The sequence below is a fragment of the Apodemus sylvaticus genome, chromosome 18 (assembly GCF_947179515.1).
Source record: "Apodemus sylvaticus chromosome 18, mApoSyl1.1, whole genome shotgun sequence".
NCBI lineage: Eukaryota > Metazoa > Chordata > Mammalia > Rodentia > Muridae > Apodemus > Apodemus sylvaticus.
The window spans coordinates 69,200,365-69,221,796 of NC_067489.1; the positions used below are offsets into that span (position 1 = coordinate 69,200,365).

At 45.3% G+C, this 21,432-nt stretch overlaps 1 protein-coding gene and 1 long non-coding RNA gene across 2 annotated transcripts in view; one reads left to right on the forward strand and one right to left on the reverse strand.

Annotated features, from left to right (window-relative positions):
• Positions 1–21,432, forward strand: part of Med26 (mediator complex subunit 26) — a 47,370-nt gene that overhangs the window by 6,419 nt on the left and 19,519 nt on the right. The gene's annotated exons all lie outside the window — the stretch shown is intronic.
• The window catches only part of LOC127668426 (uncharacterized), a 28,272-nt gene continuing 21,587 nt past the window's right edge, over positions 14,748–21,432 (reverse strand). Inside the window, exon 3 of the long non-coding RNA XR_007974103.1 lies at positions 14,748–19,640. This is a non-coding gene — a long non-coding RNA (uncharacterized LOC127668426). The remainder of the gene's footprint in view (positions 19,641–21,432) is intronic.

The window sequence follows — 21,432 nt, forward strand, 5'->3', positions numbered from 1 at the left end:
GACCTCAGGAATAGTAGCCAGTGCTCTTAACCCCTGAGCCATCTCTCTAGCACCCCCCCCCCAAATTTTTTTATTTTTTTGAGACAAGATTTCTCTCTTTCTGTAGCCCTGGCTATTCTGGAACTCACAGAGATCCATCTGCCTCTGCCTCTGCCTCCTGAGTGCTGGGATTAAAGGAGTGCACTACTAATCACCTGGCTAGACTTTTTTTTATTAAAAGAATTTTTTTAAAAGATGACTTTATATGGATGAGTATTTTGCCTGTGTATGTGTACCATATATGTGCTTATAGTGGGTTGTGACCCACCATGTGGGTGCTGAGAACTGAACTTAGGTCCTGTGTAAGGACGGTGAGAGCTCTTAACCTTGGAGCCATCTCTCTAGTCCAAGTTCTTTTTTGCTTTGTCTTTTGAGACAGGGTCTTTCTCTGTATAGTCCTGGCACTTGCTCTGTAAGTTTCAAGCTCACAGTGATCTGCCTCTCCAATGTTCAGACTGAGTGTGTGTGCCACCATCATCTGGCCCAAGATAGAATTCTTGAGAGCATGCAATGGCTCTCTGGAATACTCTTTGTCATCTGGAAGTTCAGAATTAAATGCTTTATAGCAGATGCAGGCTGTTAGCTCTTGTTTGTTTCTGCTGTTAGGGGAACAGACTGGGAAGGAATAGTTGGGTTGGTCAGTCACTGAGCAGTTCATCTCATGGACGCCAAGATTGGGCTCTGTACATTTCAAGCTCTTGGAGAGAGCTCCTGGAGAGCTTGGACATGGCATAGGTTAATACTGCATTTTCTTTTTTAGTTGGCATCTTGCTTTTCTGTCTGGGCTAGTCTGGAACTTCTGCCTCAGCCTTCCAGGCAGCTGGTTTGATAGGTATTTGAAATGGTGTGATACTGCGTGGCTGTAGACAGGAATCCTGGGAGAGAGCCCTTCTGCTCTTAGGGTTGTCTTGGGTTGTCAGCTGGCTAAGAAGTCCAGGGCTACCAGGACCCTTGGATTGTATGGTGGCCATCTAGTTCCCTAATCTTTCTTGGTTCTCTATGGATTGTTGAAGAAAGGGTCACTTCAGATGAGGTGAGGTGCCCTCTGGGGATGCAGGCTTGCCAGGCAGCTGTGGTTCCAGCTTTTGAGTTGCTGGAGCTTCAGCTGTTTCCTAGATCCAGCCACTAGAGCCTGTGAGCCAGGGGAAGCCCAGGGCCATTGAAGTTCTGATGGGTCTTCGTGAAAAATGCCTTTAATCCCAGCGCTTGAGAGGTAAGGGCAGGCCAATCTCTGAGTTCCAAACTATCTTTGTCTACATAGTGAATTCCAGGCCAGCCAGGGTTATACTCAAGCTTAGTCTCAAAATAAATACATTTTAAAAATGATTTCCCTTGAGCTCAGGTAGGTGTGATGTCTTGTGTTGGCAGTGGCAGTTAACAGGCCTCTAGATGAGCATGCTGGCTTCCATGTACTGAGAGCCATTTGCTTGTTCTTTTAGTCTGAAGGTGGGCAGTTGTCTTTAGCTAAGGGGCCAGGAAAGACTAAGCAATCTGTGGGTGACCCTGAAGCAAGTGGGCTCAGTGCTGCCCAGCCCACTTTTCTGCTGCAGTACTTCTGAGAGCTCCATTTCAAAGGCTCCACCATAGAGATCTGAAGTGTTTAGTTTGCATTTCTGTTCACTTCCCTGTTCATGCAACTTTCCCTGTTTACTTGAAAAAATAATATTAAGAGAAGTTTAATTTCTCTATGTGTCAGAGTGGTGTATGCCACATTGGTGCAAGTGCCTGAGGAGGCCAGAAGAGGGCGTCAGATCCCCAGGACTTGGAGCTGCAAGGGGTGTGAGCTGTGCTGGAGCCGGACTTGAGTCCTGGGTGCTTCTGGCCTCTCTCCCTTTCACTTAATTCAACTCTGGGTTCCAAACTCTTTTAGATGCAAGAACCCATTTTCATTTTAGCTTTCCAGTCTTCCCTTGATGTGCTTTTAAGTGTAGCTGGGTTTTCCATTGTTTTTAAAGTTCTCAAATTTGGGTGTGGCTCTTGTATTCAGCTGGGAATCTCCTTAGATAAGAAAGCTGATCTCACTTGTATTTGACACCTGGGAATCAACTTTGGTACTCCCTCTGGTAGGAGCCCCATTTATCCCCATAGCCTACCCCCCCTTTTTTTTTTTGAAAAATTTCCTTGTGAAATCCATATGGCTTGTGTAACATCTTTTAAACTCCTGTTAAGGTCATAGCATGTTTCCATTGCTGGCTTTTGTATTTATTTATTTATTTATTTATTTATTTATTTATTTATTTATTTATTTATGCATACATATGTACATACATACATATATACATACATCTATTGGCACAGTCTCACTGTAGCTCTGGTTGTTTTGGAACTCATTATGTAGACCAGGCTGGCCTCTGCATCCATAGTGCTTGGATTAAGGCATGGACCAGTAAGCCAACTGCTCGATATCTCTCTCTCTCTCTCTCTCTCTCTCTCTCTCCCCTCTCCCCCTCTCCCCCTCTCCCCCTCTCCCTCTCCCTCTCCCTCTCTCTCTCTCTCTCCCCTCCCTCTCCCTCTCCCTCTCCCTCTCCCTCTCTCTCTCTCTCTCTCTCTCTCTCTCTCTCTCTCCCCTCTCCCCCTCTCCCCCTCTCCCCCTCTCCCTCTCCCTCTCCCTCTCCCTCTCCCTCTCTCTCTCTCTCCCCTCCCTCTTCCCTCCCTCTTCCCCCATCCCCCTCCTCCTCTCCCTCTCCCAAGAGAAGGCTCTCTGTGTAGCCCTGGCAGTCTTAGAACTCACTCTGTAGACTAGACAGGCCTTCAACTCATATCCTCCTGCCTCTGCCTGCTGAGTGTTGATATTAAAGGCAAGCACCATCATGACCAACATTTTCTTTTTAATGGGCAATGGTGGTGCATTCCTTTAATCCCAGCACTTGGGAGGCAGAGGCAGGTGGATTTCTGAGTTCGAGGACAGCCGGGGCTACACAGAGAAACCCTGTCTCGAAAAACCAAAAAAAAAAAAAAAAAAAAGGAAAGAAAGAAAGAAAGAAAAAAAAATATTTTTTAACTGGGTGTGCAGGGGACAGGCATACCAAGACACTTGTATCGAGGTCAGAGAACAGCTTGGTGGGATTGGTTCTCTCCTAATTTTATGTAGGTTTTAGGGCATCAAACTTAGGTAGTCAGGTTTGCATGGAACAGGTAGCAAGCAGGTGACTAAGGCCGTCTGTTTTCAGGACTCACCTTCCTGGAATCCACGTAGGGTGAATGCTGCTGGGCTTTAACTTGCATGGTGTCTATGGTGGGGCCTGCAGGACTAACGTGATGTTGTTAGATGGAAAGGTGGCCTTTGGCTCATTACTTCTCACCATTTTCTCTGGCATTTACTTGACTGGCTTCTGGCCAAGCACCCATTCTTACATCCTTGGCTAAGTCATCTATGCAGCCTGCTGCTTTATGTTGCGGGGGTGGGGGGTTTCCCCTCAGCATAGCACTTTGATTGCTTTAACCCAAAATTTGATGTGATATTACCATCAATTAGCTGGGCCCAGGACTGGGTCTGGGGAGCTGCCCCTAGAGGGCCAGTGAGACCTGATGATAGAAAGCCCAGAGTAAGTATTGAGTGGTTTGTAGGAAGAGAGGCCTAAGTACTTCTTGTTAGGGTTTCATTTCAAGCTCTGGATTTGCCTACTATCATCCCCTGGTGCTGAGCTTTTAGCCTGTCTTGGTGCAGATGTGGCGAGTTGCAGTTTTATCCCTGATTGTGGTGAGTCTTCCTTGGTTCTGATAGTAATCTCCCCTTATGCTTGAGAGATTGTCTGTGTTCAGACCTACTGTCCACATAAGCAAAGGCATACTTGGGAGTAGGAGATCTGGTTTGGTCTGGCTGTCTTGCCCATTTCCTCTTGTTTATCCCATCCCTCTGGTTAACCTAGGGAACCAGAAACTGGTCTCTGTGCTTCTGGGCTGCTGCTTCCTTTTGGTTGACCAGATGACAGGTCCAAGGGATGCTTGTTAAATGGCCACGGTCTTTTCCTGTCCTCTGGATGCACTAGGCAACATGAGAGTCAAGGACTTCTCTTCTCTTAGGTGCGGGCAGCCTGGGGTTAGCTGATGCCAGCAAGATATATGAATGGACATTTCTGTTACTAGTTCTAAAGAAACTGAGATGCACATTGATAGTTGGTGGCCACTAGGGAAGAAATCTGGAGCTAAGTGGTCCAGGACAGGGGTGCACAGTATCCCGTCTAGGCTGCCAAGCTCTCACTTTACCAGGCTGCTCTTTTCCTCCTCTCAAAGCTCAATCATCATTGCAGTTTGGTGCTTTGTGGTGGGAGAAGGGAAGAGAACTACATTTTATGTTGTCCTTAGTGTCATGTATGTACATATATGTGTATGTGAGCATGTGTATGCTCTAGTATGTGCAGGTTTTCTCCATATTGTGGCAAAAACAGCAGCTCCTCCAGACCAGACCAGGCAAACAGTAGGTTCCCCAGGGTAGTCATGAAATTGGAGACTGCAAGGCCCACAAGTTGGCCGCCCTGATCTCAGCCAGGATTAGGGGACCACGCCATGGTACATTTGGCTGATAATGTTTGCATGGGGGTGCTTCTGTGGAAGGTTAGAACTCAATACTATACCAGTCCTTCCAGAGGCTAGGGACATGTCCTGGCTCCTGTCTTGCATGTGGTTTGTATCCTTGTAGATAACAGAATGCAAAGTGGCATTGTCTGCTTTGTAGAGTGAGCTATATATGGGCACTGGAGTGCCTGCTGTGTTGTTTACCTAGAATGCCTTCTTGGGTTGCTACATTGTCTCCTGTGTCTATGGTGATGCAGCCTTACAGTGAGCTGACCCTGTCTTCTTCCCTTTCTGTGTGTATTCCTTTCCAGGGTACCCACTGTCTCTGTCCAGCATTTTGGCTTTACCAGCACCATTTATACACTCATCTGACTTCAAAGCTGTCCTTGTGCTGTTGGGCCCCATCTGTCTAGCACCCTTCCTGAACATCCCATGTCGAAGCAGCCCAGTCTTGAACAGGTGGCATCCTGGCACCTTGGCCCTGGGTGTGCTGTGGGCTACTATTTTGGGCTACTCGCAGTTATCCTGGGCTCCCCTATTCTGGGAGGCTGAAACTTGGGGCTTCTAGAGTAGCCAGTTATGTGCCTCTGCATCTCCTCTCAGATGCAGAGTAGATGCAGAGGCACATGTCTCATCTCAGAACCAGTTGCTACAAACCGAGATTGAGATGTTTGCCTGATAGAACCTGCTGCTGACTGCCAAGGAGCCTCAGCTCCTTGGATGACACATGAGGAAGACACTATTTCTCTTGTAACCTGGCCTTGCTGTTTGCCTTCTGCCTTGGGTAAGCTTAGGTTCGTAGCCTTTTCTTCTCAGTAGGATGTAGACACCACTGACTCTGGAGGCTGTTGAGATTGGGATGCAGTAGTTGTTAGTCTCAGTTGCTAGCATGCTAATAACATACAAGTGACAAGGCAGTAGTTATCCAGCTCCCCTGCCATCCTGCATTTCCTGTCCAGTCCAGCACCCAAGTCTGGCCAATCTTGGGGCTTTATCTTCCTGGTCAGTGACTAGCACAGGGAAGCACTATGACCCAACAGGCGCTTGTGCAAGTTGTAGCACTTTGTTGATGGAATTGGGGTCAATAATGGGAAATGCTGCTGCTGAGTCAGGCCAGCACATTAAGTGACATCCCCCCTCCTTGGAGCTGGCTCTTCTGTCCCCTAAAACAATGAGAATCAGGACAGAATTACATGTTTTCTTTGGGACCCACGTTCTGACTTGAGTAGCTCTTACTGGCCTTGGCTGATGGTCAGCACCCGAGCTCTTGCTCTGTTCCCTGATCACCGCTCTCTTTGCTTTTCTCCCTCTTTTACTTTTTCCTGTGCTTTAGGTCAAGAGTTCTTAGCAGCACAGTGTACTAGTTGCTATTGGCAATTGGATCTATCTTGTGTTCCTTCAACCACTGACATGCCCCCTATTCCCCTCCCCAATTCCCATTGAGGGAAGGAATAGTGGTTGGCCTTTCTTGTCTTGCTAGTGTGGCGTGAACCTGTTCATCCTGTGACCAAGTTACAGGGATATGGGTTCATCTCTCTAAGCACATAGTGCCTAAGCTGAGGGTTAGGTGTGGGGTGGGAATTAAGGGTTCATGAGGCCTGGGCATGACATACGTTTGGCAGTGTGGGTGTTAAGGTAGCAAGACTTAGTAGACCCTTCTTGGTTTCTCCTGTAGTTCATCTGACCTGTGTATGTCACCCACTCTCACTGAGTGTCGAAGTCGTGCATGTTGGGCAGGACCTGACATGTTGAACCTCTTGGGCCTTGAGTGCATGAGTGCACATGCTCTGAGTCTCCTCACTTGCTTTCTAGTGACCTCAGAGTGTCTTAATGTTTCCAAGCTTGGGTGTCTATTGTGTTATGGAGCTAGTGTCATTCTGTGGGGTCCTAGGTGTGATGGTGGTGGCAGTGCCTGGCTTCTGTTTAATCATCCTGTTTGTGAGGGATCTGTTGCCTTTCTGTCTCCACAAGGAAGGGGGTTAGGGGCTCATTTCTAGAGATCAGACAACTAGAAGAGGGCAAGATAGGACCCTGACTCTACCTGTGCCAGTAGACTTGCAAGACGGAGTTCTGTTCCCAAGACCCCCACATCCTTCTTGAAACTCTTGGTTTTAAACAGGGCCTTAGTGTGTAGATCCTGCTTGGCCTGGAACTTATGTTACTCCTGTCTCAGCCTAAGTGCCCAGGTGGGAGGGGCTTTAGAAGACACCACATCTAGGTCCTTGCCTCTTAAGGGACACAAGAGAAATGGCCAAGAGGACAGTGTCAGTTCCCACAATATGCTCACTTGAATTAGGCGGACCACTTTATAGATGTAAGACACTGAGGCTTAGTAAAGCTCTGCAGCTGACCACTTTCCAATGTGGGGCTGTGAGCCTACTCTGTCCACCCTCGGAGCCTTAGCTCATCAGGTACAGCTGCTCATACAGAAAGGTACCCAGTACCAGCTGGATAAATATTTCTGTGGCCTTGAGCTACTTAGGCTTCTGTAGTGCAAAGGGTCTGCTGTCCGTTTTAGCCAAATGTGGTTCCTATGATATCCAGGAGGTCCTGGGCCAGTCAGTGGGGTCTTGTAATGAGACTCTTACCCTTCAAGTGTGGGTTGATGGCAGCTAAAATCCTCTTAGGCTCTCCTCTACCCTATCCTGATAAAGGAAGATAGGTGGGAAGAAAGAAACATTTAATATGCAAGAAATTAGGGGTTCAGCCTTCGTTGGATCTCTTCAGCTTTGTCTTAGAGTTGTGCGCTTTGAGCAAATCACATCAGATACGTTTGCATCACCACCGGTCTTTGCAAACGGAAGGGCAAGTCTATCCTGTCAGTAGTTCCCCAAATAGGAGCTGAACCAGGGCAGCCCCTTCCCACTATTTCAGGAACAGGATCAATCCCTAGGAAGAATGTAGGCAGCTGGCTGGTTTCTACAGATGCTGTGTTTGCTTGCTTAAAGACAGTGCTGCCACCCACTCCACCCACTGGAAAGACTCTCATCTAGGGAAAAGGGAAGACACTAAAACTTCAAGAAAGAAGGATGTGTCCTAGTTAGGGTTTCCATTGCTGTGAACAGACACCATGACCAAGGCCAGTCTTATAAAGGACAACATGTATTTGGGGCAGGCTTACAAATTCAGAAATTCAGTCCTTTAGCATCAAGGTGGGAGCATGGCAGCATCTAGGCAGGCATGGTGCAGGAGGAGCTGAGAGTTCTACATCTTCAACTGAAGGCTGCTAGCAGAATACCGACTTTCAGACAGCTAGGATTGAGGGTCTTATAGCCCACACCCATGAGGCCACACCTACTCCAACAGGCCTTACCTTCTAATAGAGCCACTCCCAGGGCTGAGCATATGCAAACCATCACAGGATGGTTCTTTGGTCCATTGTTTTCATACTGGGGCTCACTCTTTAGTCCAGGCTGGCCTGAAGCCTCAAGCCTCAGCCTCTTATTGTTTGGATGGTAGGCATCTGCCGCTCACTGCATTCAGGCAAGGCACATTTTTTTGGAAAGTGGGTACACTCAGATTAAAGACTTGACTGGAGTTCTTTCAATGCCTCTGCTGCAGTAGCAGACAGGAGATTAAAATAGAAATGTGGGGTGGGGGGGCTTTAGGAAGTAGTTCCCTTTCGTGTTGAGAATGTATTCAGTTAACAGTTGAAGAGACAGAAGAATGTTGGCATCATTGATACTTAGAAAACATTCTTACTCAGACACATTGGAAGATGGTGTTGGCAGGCAGGTCAAGACAGGCCATACCATTCTACATTTCCTAGGCACCCTGTCTGCAGCTCAGAGCTACTGTCACTCTTTTGGAAAATATGTAGCAAGAGCCATAGCCAAGCTCTGGTCCTTTGACCCCATAATTTTACCAGTTTATGGTTTATGGTTTACCGTGCAGGAGTGTTTTCAGTAGTAGTGTTAGTGGGGGCAGAGTGATAATCATATCATTGGTTGTGTTCATTGCTGGCATGGGAGAAGCTGGAGCAGAGAGGGACAGGGTAAGAGACTACAAATCCCAGCACACATGCTTGAGTGATAGAGCAACAAGACAGTTGACCACTTCTACAGAAGTGGTTCTCAACCTCTGCGTCACAACCCTTTCGTGGGGGTTGCATATTATTTATTTATATTATGACTCATAACAGCAGGAAAATTATGTATGAAGTAGCAATGAAATAATTTTAGGGTTGGGGGTCACTACAACATGAGGAACTGTATTAAAGGTTTGCAGCGTTAGGAAGGTGGAAAACCACTGTGTTAGGGAATATATTGTTTCTGATATTGTAGCCAACAGTATTAGCAATATTATTTTGTGGTTATTATTTTCTTTTTTTTGAGACATGGTGTGTGGTAGGTAGTTTTATGCCAACTTGACACAAGCTGAAGTCATCTGAGAGGAGAAACCTCAGTTAAGAAAATGTGTCCATGTGTGGTGTAGCACACACCTTTAATTCCAGTACTCAGGTCTCAGAGGCATCTATGCTTTTAATGCCAGCTTGGACTGTGAATTTCAGAACAGCCAGGAACTGTTTCAAAACACTGAAAATAAAATAGCAAAAACTTCCATAAGATCAGGCCATTGGCAAGCACATAAGACATTTTCTTAATTAGTGATTGATGGGGAGGGCCTGGCTCTTTGTGGATGGCGCCTGGTGGTCCTGGTGGGGTAGGCTGAGCAAAGCCATGGGGAACAAGCCAGTAAGCAGCACTTCTCAATAGCCTCTGCATCAGCTCCTGCCTCCAGGTTCCTGCTCTGTTTGAGTCTCCGCTCTGGCTTCTTTCAGTGATGGACTGCCATATGGTAGTATGGTAAGTCAAGTAGACTCTTTCCTCCGTGACTTGCTTTTGGTTATTGTGTTTCATCACAGCAGTAGAAACCCTTAACTAGGACATGGTCTCTTTCTTGCTCTGGTTGTCCTGGAACCAACACCAGGTTGTAGTGACATTTTGGAGTTTTGGTTTTTTTGAAAACAGAAATATTGGAATGTGTTTTCATTTTGATCCCTGGTGTGGGAGATGGGGCTGCTTCAGCTTGTCCACAGCACCTGACTATGATTTGCTTCATGCTGTAGCAGGGGCATGGTTTTGCCAGCTGCAGACAGTTTCTATAATTGTGTGATGTTTGGAATTCTAGGCTTTTTAGAGGGTATATAAATGCTAGGACCCAGAGAGGTTGTTGGGTTGTTGTCTGGTTGCTGTTGGTCATGGTTTGTAGTCATGTGTAAAGGTAGAGGAGAGGCGGGGAAGGAAAAAGAGGAAAATAATCATCATCATCATCATCATCATCATCATCATCCTGACTGTGAAGATCAAACTTGCCTCGCCTCAAGGAACTCAGCACCCTAATCAGTAGGAAGGATCCTAACGCTAACATCGCCCTCTTTCTGACCAGTGGCTTTATTCAGGGATCTCTCTTCTTTTTTCTCTCTTAATCTAGTGTTAGGGTTTAAAAGGGTAGAGAAGGGTGGAAGAAAGAAAAACACACAAAGTAGCAAAAGACCAGTTACACCAGTGGTCTTGAACTTAACAGAGATCCTCCTGCTTCTGCCTCAGTACTGGAGTTAAAGGGTTGTGCCACCTCCACCCCCTGACAGTTTTTGGTAAGAAGATGTGTCTATAAATACCACTTTTGTGTTAAGATATGGCTTTGATGATATTGTAGAGATGTAACATTTAAATAAGGATAAGATTAAGAATTGCCTTTTTAGACTATATTGAAGATTTTATAGGAGTTGGAGCTGGATATGATGACGCACACCTTAAGCGCAGAGGTGAACAGAATCCGTGTTTGAGGCCAGCCTGATTTACATAATAAGATCCTGTCTCAAAAATAAAGAAATAAAATAGGAGTTGGCATCTAAAGGCTAAAGGTTCTTCTGTCCTCGTTTAGGTGACTGGGAAATACAGTAGCTCAAATGGATTTTAATTTCATTCAGACTTTCTAGTATTTTAGTGTGGGATCAGTGTAGCAGTGGTGATCTTCTCAGAGAAACCCCATTGGACAAAGTTTCACACTTGTGTCCAGGCATCTCCTTTTGGTTCCAGAACCATGATTACCAAGTACACGGATATTGAGGTTTCTTATATAAAATGAGTAGTCTGTACATATCTATAAACACCCACATATAATTGATTTATGTATTGGAATTCTGAAACAGGCTCGGCTTGAACTCAGTGCCACTCCTACTCCTGCCTTAGCCTTCCAAGTGTTGTGGCTGGTATGCAGCACTATTGCTGGCCACATACACTCTGAATCATCTTTGAGTGATTTGTATGTAGTAAAGGATAAATAGTATGTGTGGTTGCTGTGTTGTAGTGTTGAGGAAATGCTGACAAGGTGCTTACCCAACAACCTGACTTCTTCCTTTTAGACACACATATTGGAAGAACTGATGTCTACAAGTTCTCCTCTGACCCCCATACATACACAAATAGTGTACAGGCAGACACACACACACAAGAAATAAAAACCAAATCTCAGAAGTTTTCAGATTCTCAAGGTCATAAGGTACAGCACTGTAAGCTTGTCTGTCAGTGACCTGTACTCCCACCAGTGGATGGCTGGGAAGAGCCACTCGCTCCACACCATTTGCTCCAAATGTATATGTTAGGACCTACATACAGAAACAAGATGAGACAAATACTGTAAAATTGACAGAAAGTAGTGTTTTGAGTTTCATCTTCTTTAAGTTTATTTAATTCTTCATACTGATTCCCAAGTTTCCTGAGAGCAACCCCAGCACCACAGTGCTAAAGATTAGCACAAGCTTTGGTGTGTGCAGGTGGAGAATTGGCTGCTCTGATGCCCCTTGTCTCTCTAGCTGGGTTGTAGTCTGTAGGACAGTGTCTGCTTTTACAATTGACTTTTGAAATGTTTCTCTCATTTCTTTTTTCTTTTTTTTTTTAAGTAATCAATTTTTTTTACCCTCCATTTACCTCCTCCCCACTCCCTTCCCCCTGCTGTCCACCCTCTGTTTCATGTCCCATACCTTACCCCCCAACCCCCGTCTCCACGTGGATGCCCCCACCTTCCACTCCACCTGACCTCTAAACTCCCTGGGGCCTCCAGTCTCTTGAGGGTTAGATGCATCATCTCTGAATGAACATAGACCCAGCAGTCCTCTGCTGTGTATGTGTCTTCTGGGTCTCATATCAGCTGGTTGGTTTATGCTGCCTGTTTGGTGGGATCTCTGTGTTTGAGAGATCTCTGGGGTTCAGATTAAGTGAGACTGCTGGTCCTCCTACAGGATTGCCCTCCTCCTCATCTTCTTTTAGCCTTTCCTAATTCAACAACAGGGCTCAGCTGCTTCTGTCCATTGGTTGGGTGCAAATATCTACATCTGACTCAGCAGCTTGTTGGGACTTCCGGAGTGCAGTCATGCTAGGTCCCTTTTTGTGAGTGCTCCATAGCCTCAGTAATAGTGTCAGGCCTTGGGACCTTCTCTTGAACTGGATCCCACTTTGGGCCTGTTGCTGGACCTTCTTTTCCTCAGACTCCTCTCCATTTCAATTCCTGTAATTCTTTTAGACAGGAACAATTATGGGTCAGAGTTATGTCTGTGGGATGGTCCCCCTCTCCCTCATTTGATGCCCTGTCTTCCTGTTAGAGGTAGGCTCTGTAAGTTCCCTCTCCCTACTGTTGGGCATTTCATCTAAGGACCTCCCTTTGAGTCCTGTGAGTCTCTCACCTCCCAGGTTCAGGTGCATTCTGGAGGGTCCCCCCGACCTCCTATCTCCTGAGGTTGCCTGTTTCCATTCTTTCTGCTGGCCCTCAGAGCTTTAGTGAATGAATGGATTTCTTCAACGAATTACGTTTTTCTGTATCCATTCGTCTGTTGTGGGACATCTGGGTTGTTTCCAGCTTCTGGCTATCACAATGAGGCCTCTATGAACATGGTGGAACATGAGCCCCTGTGGCATGGTGGGGCATCTTTTGGGTATATTCACAAGAGTGGTATAGCTGGGTCTTCAGGTAGATCTATTTTCAATTTTCTGAGGAACCTCCAGATTGATTTCCAGAGTGGTTGTACCAGTTTGCAATCCCACCAGCGATGGAGGAGTGTTCCTCTTTCTCCACATTCTTTCCAACATGTGTTTGTCACCTGTGGTTTTGATCTTAGCCATTCTGATTGGTGTAAGGTGGAATCTCAGGGTCGTTTTGATTTGCATTTCCCTGATCACTAAGGACTTTGAGCATTTCTTTAGGTGCTTCTCAGCCCTTCCAGATTCCTCAGTTGTGAAATCTTGGTTTAATTCTATACCCCATTTTTTATTGGGTTGTTTGGTTTTTTTGGTGACTAGTTTCTTAAGTTCTTTATATATATTGGATATTAGCCCTCTATTGGGGGGGGGGTTAGTGAAGATTTTTCCCCCATCTGTAGGTTGCAGATTTGTCTTATTTGACTATGTCCTTTGCCTTACAGAAGCTTTCCAGTTTCATGAGGTCCCATTTATCAATTCTTGATCTTAGAGCCTGAGTCATGGGAGTTCTGTTTAGGAAATACCCCCTGTGCCAATGAGTTTAGGGCTCTTTCCCACTTTCTCTTCTGTTAGATTCTGTGTATCTAGTTTTATGTTGAGGTTCTTGATCCATTTGGATTTGAACTTTGTGCAAGGTGACAAATGGGTCTATTTTAATTTTTCTACGTGCAGTCAGAGCAGCACCATTTGTTGAAAATGCTTTCTTTTTTCCATTGTATATTTTTGGCTTCTTTGTCAAAGATAATTTCTGCAATTGTGTGTGACATTTAGAAACCTTTTAGATGTTGTTTTGTTGGTTGCCATTTATCAGTAGCTGTAGTCAAAGAAGGAACAAAAGGAAAGACATTGGGTTCAGGGATCCCCCCTCCTCTCTGCCTTCCTCTTTCCTTTATATTTGTTACTCTCGTATTTAATGTTAGGGGCTGTAATGAGGGGAATAAGGGTAGGAAGAAGAGCCCACAGAGTAGCAAAGACCAGCTGAAAGTGGTGTCTACTGTGAGGCTTGAAAGCTAAAAGATTAAAATGGAAAATTAGATTTCAGATGCCATAGAGAAAATAGCAGGGGATGAAGGTATGGGTTTGTTTTTTTTAGTTTTGTTTTTGTTTTTTTAAACAAGACACCAACAAAAAAATTTATTACGACTGCTGCCGTTTGGACATCCCCTGCTTTGCTCCCAGAGGGATTGTCTGTTCTTTTTCTTTACATGTTCTGTTTCAGAAAATGTTGGCTAAACAGTTGGAAAAGCTGCAGGTGGAAATGGAGAGGCCTGAGAAACAAAAATGGCTGAAATCGGAAAACAAAAGGAGTCACTCTGTCCCTCTCCCTCTTTTCTTAAAGGGTTGCAGAGTTTGCTGTGCAACTGGAGAGGTTGGGGACAGAGTGGAAGCACTTGGGAAGAAGGGGGCACTGCTGAAGAGAGAGCGAAAAGGGTCAGTCCTGGTGACTGAGCAAGAGAGCGGGAGTTTCCTGCAGGAGGAAAAAGAGAAAGAAAGAAACTCTTCGAGCTCACAGAGTGGGAGGACAATCTGATGAAATCAGAGTCAACACTATCCACTTTCCCAGTAGTCATATAGCATATGCCTGCTAAGGGTGTGGAACGAGGTTATGAGATAGGATGGTCCTATAGAAATGACAGATCTGAGGTGGTTTTAAAGAGGCTAGGGTTTCATATGGAATGCACTTGCCTTATGTGAAACAAATTCTAAATAACTGAGCTACTCAAAATAGCATTATTTCCCAAGACTGGAAGGGCTTGGTAACAGTTATACTAGAGACCAGTCCACAACTGCAGTGGTTACAAGGGTAGAAGGAAGAAGTCGTGAATATTAAACAGTGAAATAGAGTGAGGGCAATGAATGTAGTAAAAGACAAGTTGCTATATCAAGGCTAGTACTCTGATATACAAGAACAGATTCAATTTGATGATGCTACTATATAGAACAATGTCATTTAGTGGCTTTGAGAGCTTGGGACAAAGTTAAGGAGCTTGGGGAAAAGTCCAATTAATTTACAAAGATAATACAAGACTCAAAAGAAACCTTCACTGATTTTCTTTTTAAAGAATTATTGGGGCTGGAGAGATGCCTCAGCGGGTAAGAACACTGACTACTCTTCCTAAGGTCCTGAGTTCGAATCGCAGCAAACACATGGTGACTCTCAAACATCTGTAATGATATCTGTCACCCTCTTCTGGTGTGTCCGAAGACAGCAACAGTGTACTCATATATAATAAATAAATAAATAAATAAATAAATAAATAAATAAATAAATCTAAAAAATATTTATTTTATGTATATTTGTACACTATAGGTGTTGATAGAGGCCTTGGAGTTTGAAAATGTGAATGCAGAATGTAAAAAAAAAGTTATTAGACCATTAAAGGTATGAGCAATGCCTATGGACAAATGGATAAAGGATACAACTGATATTGGTTCTAACATGTACTATGCTAAAATTTTAGGTCTTCAAAATCAAAATGCCCAGTGCTGCAGTTCCAGAAAATATATTCATTTGCAAAGAGACAATGACCAAGCCCGAAAAGGTCTCAGATCTCAAAATGCTAGGTGCTTTAATTGTGGGAAATACAGACATTTGTAACAAAATTGTGAACAAGGCATCTCTGAGGGCAATGGTTTTTCTAAATATAAATCAGAAAGAAGGCTTAGGCTTCCAGGGGCGTAAAGGCAGTGTAGCAAGGGTTGGTATTGGACCAATGAGTGTGGGTCCAAAAGAGACATTCAAAGTAATTTCTAACCAGAAGCGGCCTTGGGGGCCTGGCTCAGCACTCCACAACAAATTTTAGAAGCCGGTTCAGCCAAGGAGTAATATGCAGACTGAAAAATCTCCGGTCAGCATTGGAGATTTAATGCAGGACACAGAGGCAGATCTGCTCTAGACTTGGCCACAGATAAACATCTTACGCGATCCCCCAAAACTCAGTGTTATAAAAGAAGTACTGGAGTTGATGGTCCTTTGCCCTCTGGGACAGTAGAGATGATCTGGGGAAGGACTGGATTGGTTTTCCAAGGATTGTACATCCAGGAATTGTAAATGAAGATTTCAAAGGAGAAAATAAAATTATGGCCTATGTAGAAAGAGAGATGCAATTTGATGCAGGTGATTGCATTGTTCAGCTGTTTTTATCTCCGTACATCAAAGGCAAAGCCACCACAGTAGAAGCAACAGGCAAGGTCTCCTGAAAATCTTCAACACTGACCTGAAAAACACTCATTTCATTGAAAATGTCTCTGTTTATAATTTCCCACTACACCCAGCATAAATATATGGCTCAAAACAGAAAGGAGAAATGTAGTGACAATTTGGGAATTTTGGTTTCTTTAAAAAACAGTGTTTCAGGATATTTGTCCGCATTTTGAACTCTGAGATTTTGTTATTTACTGAAAAAACTTGTTTATAGTTGTGGTGTGGCTCAGCCCTTAGCACACACCTTTAATTGCACTGGCTGGAATATACCCCTAGCACACACCTTTAATACCAAACAATGAGGAAAAGTTTGTAGAAGGAAGCACCTGTATTTGAAAGTGTTGTCTAATTCAGTGGCAAACAAAGTTATGAATCAGTAAGATTTGACAGAATAGGCTATGCCTAATTCTCTGAAGGAGAGAAAAAGGGAAGCTAGTTATAGAGGGAAGCAAAAAAAAAGGAGGAGGCAGTTTTTCAGAGTCAGGGTAAGAGACAGGGAGTACAAGCCAGAGAATGAGAATGAGATTGAGATTAAAACAGATTGCTAGAGTTAGTTTGAAACCAAGTAGAGCAATTCAGGAGAAGTTGAGAGAAGTCAAATTAAGTCAGCATGGAGAAGAGGTTGAGCCGGAACACCTGAGTTGATCACTCAGCCAGAGCTCAGAACTAGAAAGGGTGAGCTGGTTCAGCAGTCTCAGACGTTGAAAACATTCTAGGCCTAGAATATATTGTATGTAGGCTAGAAGCTTACAGGACTAGACCTAGGGTAGCAGATAGAGGCTAAGACTCTGAGACAATTACCTCAGGTGAATAAAAATTACATTTACAACACAAAAATAAGAATGTGCTTTCATTTTAATCCCAGGGCTGTGGGGCTGCTTTCGACTATTTGTAGAAGCTGACCTTTATTTGCCTCATGCTCTACCAAGAAGCAATGTTTTGCCAGCTATAGATAATTCCTTTGTGTGACGTTTGGAATTCTGGGATTCCTGAAATTAGATTCAGGAATTTTCCTAATTCCTCTCTCTCCTATCTAGTGTTATGGGGGTGAAACAGGAGGTGGGGGATAAAGGGTGGCAAAAAAGAACACAAATCAGCCAAGACCAGCCAAACTACTATTCATGCTATCCCATCTGGGGGATGTGGACCAATCAGAGGCCCTTTCTCCTGCAGCAGGCTCCTGGCTCTTCTCTGCACGCTGGCTCTTCAGCTCACCATTGTCTTGTGTCTTACATTTCTTTCTTTCTTTCTTTCTTTCTTTCTTTCTTTCTTTCTTTCTTTCTTTCTTTCTTTCTCTCTCTCTCTCTCTCTCTCTCTCTCTTTCTCTCTTTCTCTCTTTTTCTCTCTTTTTTTAAGAGTTATATATTTATTATATGTAAGTATCAGAAGAGGGTGTCAGATCCCATTACAGATGGTTGTAAGCCACCATATGGTTGCTAAGATTTGAACTCAGGACTTTTGGAAGAGCAAATCAGTTCTCTTAACCGCTGAGCTATTGTTCCAGCCCCCACATTTTTCTTTTGTAGCTTATTGTTCACCAGTCACTTATCTCTGTCAACTCTCCTCAGTCTGAGACCTCTGTCCTCAATGCTGCCTTAGCCACCACTCTTGTGTCCAAAGCTGTGTGGTAAAAGCCATACTTCGGGGTGGGGGTGAAGATGAGGCTCCTTGATAGAGCACTTGCCTAGCAGGGTCCTGACTCCAGTACTCCCAAAATTAGCATATATGGAGCTAGCTGCTCTTAAAGAGGACCTAGGTACAGTTCCTAACACCTACATGGTGGCTAACAATGTTCTGCCAATACAGTTCCAGGATGCCCTCTTACCAGGCATGCATCTGGTCTTCATACATACATGCAGGCAAAACACACACATGCACAAAATAAAAATAAATTTTGCACGTTCAGGAGGGCTTTCCTCACTTTCCTGTGCTTTCCTAGTCTGTCTATCCAGTAATCACAGTTGCCTTTGTGGAGCTGTTATTTCCTTATGGCACAGGCATTTGTTTCAGGTTAACTTTGTGATAGAATCTTGATGTGTCTTGAGTCTTAAGATAAGACTCTGATGTACATTTTGATCCATCTGACATTCTGGCACCTGTGTACCTAGTGTTGTCTAGGGTTAGAGAATATTCTCATTCCCTAAAATACCCAGTCAGCCACCACCCACTTCAGCTCACACACAGCACCCCGTTGGCAACATCCTGTCCAGGCAGCTGCTTCTGTTTTACAGTGAAATGTGTTTTCCTGGAGAAGACAAAGTTCAGTGGTCCTAGATGGACAAGTTTCCAAGGTCCCCACCCCCAGTGTAGCTTTGTAAACTTTGTGGCCTTGAGGAGGCCTTGATTGCTATATATTTGTAAAATGCAGCCTCCTTCCTTGTGGATTTGGGACCGTGTCTTTGCAGTGGTGGTCCAGAGTGTGCTTCCTGGGATGGGTAAGGTGAAGGAAGGCACAGTAACTGAGTTTCTGTTTCCTGTGGGAAAGCTACCCCAGGACCCTCTTAGCAGATCGGGGTGTAGACAGTTAACATAGATGAGCAACAGGTGGAAGCAGTGAGTCCCAGCAAACCAGGCCTCCTTACCTTCTGTAGCCCTGTCTGTGGGAAAGCTCGGGTCTTTCAGTGGGACAGAATTCCAGTGCTCACAGTTTCAAGAGCAAGGCCCGCTTTCCTAGAGGGGGGTTGGGGGGTGGGGGAAATGTGGACCTGTTTATAGAAAGGTTCTTTGAAGCAACTCCTATCTGGATTGTCTGGAAATTGGCAATTCAGTGCACAGGTCGCCACAGCAGTCCAGTTCGGTAGATTTGAGATAGCAAACACGAATCAGCAGCGGTGGTACTACCAAGAGGAATACCAGGAGACGTCTCAGTTATGCCTCTCTCAAGGAAGGAAAGATGTGAGACACACAAGTGTTGCACAGATAGCTCTTATCAGCAAGCCTAGCTCAGCCTCTGTCACTGTCCTTTGAGTCCTTTTTTATACCCTACAAACTTGACGTGTCCTCCATGCGTCTTGCCTCAGCACATGTCTGTCTCAGCTGACATCACTCTGCCAACCAGCCCAAGTCCACAGACGCTTCAAGGAACTGTAGCACAGCACTAGTTTCTCTCTCTCTATGTAGTCCTGACAAATTCAGCTCAGCTATACAATATAAGGCGGACCCCAATACATTTGTGTTGTTAGCAAAGAATCCTTCAGCATGTCTCCTTTCATGTGCTTGCTTTAAAGAACATCCTCTCTCCTGTGTCTGCTTCTGCTTTTGCCTTAGTTTTTCACCTGTGTCCACTTCAGGAAAACACTCCTTCATGTGTTTGCCCCAGCGAAACACCAACACAGCTCACTTTCCAAAGAACCCCTAGGTTTCCATTTCGGTGATAGATTCTGCAGAAGTAGATTTGCAGGATGGCTAGTGTTGGTGTCCCTTGTAAGCACTGTGTGTGGCCTTGACAGCATGCAGGATGTGCAGGAAGCGTTCTGTCCCCATCACCGAGCCATAGGCCCCAGCTTGAAGACCCCCCTCTGCTTTAGTCAAGCAGCAAGGTCAGCTGTGGGAGGGAACTCAAAGGTAGGTGGCTCTTGGAGAACGTGGCTGTCCATGGCCCCCACACACCAAGGCAGCTCCTGTTAGGTATTTGTACATGGGTATGGAGATTGTATTAGGGCTGAGATCCACTGCCTACATCTATAGCTCCTGCTGGCTTCTGGACAAATCACTGTTTAATTGTGGCTCCTGCCTGATGTTTCCCTGACTTCCAAGTCTGAGTAGGGGAGTAGACACACATGCTTCCAGGAAGGTGACTTGCTCAGGAACTCATAGCAGGAGCTGGTTTTTGGGTGATTCAGGGCCAAGCACCCTCTTTTGATTGCCCCTGTTTGGAGTCATGTGGCCCCATCAGTTGCAGTTCCCTGTGCAAAAGAGCAGAGAGCCCAGGAGTTATTGGGGACCATACCACTCAGGGAATTAAAGTTTGAGCAGAAGAACCCGTAGTGCTCAGGTACTAAGGCCCAGGTAGGATCCCACACTTGGGTAATCTGTGTGTCTGTCTTGGGATAATTTGCACATGCCACATATAAAACTTGACTGCAAGCATGTTTACATATTAAGTTGATTGTTGAGGCTGTGTCTTACTGTGTAGACTAGGCTGGCTTTGAACTTACAGAGATTTGTTTACCCCAGTGTGCCTGCCTCCCCAGTGTGGGAATAAAGGCATTGGATACTGGGCCTATTTGTTTCTTTCTTTCTCTGTCTCCCTCCCTCCCTCCCTCCCTCCCTCCCTCCCTCCCTCCCTCCCTCCCTCCCTCCCTCCCTCCCTCCCTCCCTCCCTCCCTCCCTCCCTTCCTTCCTTCCTTCCTTCCTTCCTTCCTTCCTTCCTTCCTTCCTTCCTTCCAAGACAGGCTTTCTCTGTGTAGCCCTGGGTGTCCTGGAACTCACTCTGTAGACCAAGCTGGCCTTGAAACTCAAAAATCCACCTGCCTCTGTCTCCCAAGTGCTGGGATTAACAGCGTGCGCTACCACTGCCCAGCTCTAGGCCTGGTTTCTTCAACTTTTTTTCCCCTCAAGACAGAGTACTCTGGCTCTTCAGAAACCGGGTCTCTGTAGACCAGGCTGGCCTCAAAGTCACAGAGATCTGACTGCTTCTGCCTCCCATTTGCCACCACCACCTGGATTCTTAAGCATTTTTACGTGCACACCTCAGCAGTGCCAACTGTAACATTCAGCTGTAAATACCATTCATCCAACTCCATCCCACCCACACAGGATCTCTCTCTGTAGACTTGGTTGTGCTGGAACTCAGTGTAGACCAGGCTGGCTTTGGACCCATAGAAATTCTGCCTTTGCCTACCAAGTACTGGCATTAAAGGTGTGTGCCACCTCTTTTATTTTGTAAAGCCCAAACTCTGTGCCTATTAAATATGCCACATCCTCTTGCCTAGCCCCAACAGTCACACTTATTTTATTTCTGGTGTTCATGACCTTGCCCTTCCAGGTGTGCCACAGAAGTGGAATCACACAGACTGGTTTATGTTGTTTTTTTACAGATGACTTGTTTGACTTAGCAGAATGTGCACATGATTCACCCACAGCATAGCTTATCTCCTCATTTTCTTCCTTTTTCAGGATGAATTGTAGCATTCCACCAGGTGGACCATTATTTGTCTGTTCATCAGTCTGAATAAATGCTGGCTACATCTATAGGTTGGCAGCTGTGGATGGTGCCACTCTGAGTGGAGATGTAATCTTCTGTCTGGACATGCTGGTCCAGGTTTCTTCTTTCAGTTCTGTGTGCAGTTATTTCTCTGTTGCTGTGATAAAACACCAAGGCCAAGTCAACTTCTAGAAGTTTGTTTGGCCCTCCTAGCCAGAAGGCTAAGAGTTTAACACTATCCAGCTAGGTTTGATCCCAGCCCTTGGAAAGTAGAGGCAGGAGGATCTCTCTGAGTTTGCTAGCCTGGTCTGCAGAGTGAGTTCCAGGATAGGTAGGGTTACACAGAGAAACCCTGTCTTGAAAAACGGTGTGAGGATTGGGGGGGGGGGGGGACGTGGTAGTTAGGAGCAGTGGGTTGACAACATCATGGTCTGAAAGTATGGCAGCAGACAGGCATGGAGTGCTGCCTTGAAATTGCTTCCATCAAGAAAGGAGACCACTACCTTCCAGTTTAGCCCCAGGAGTTCTCAGGACAAGACAAAAGGCAGTCA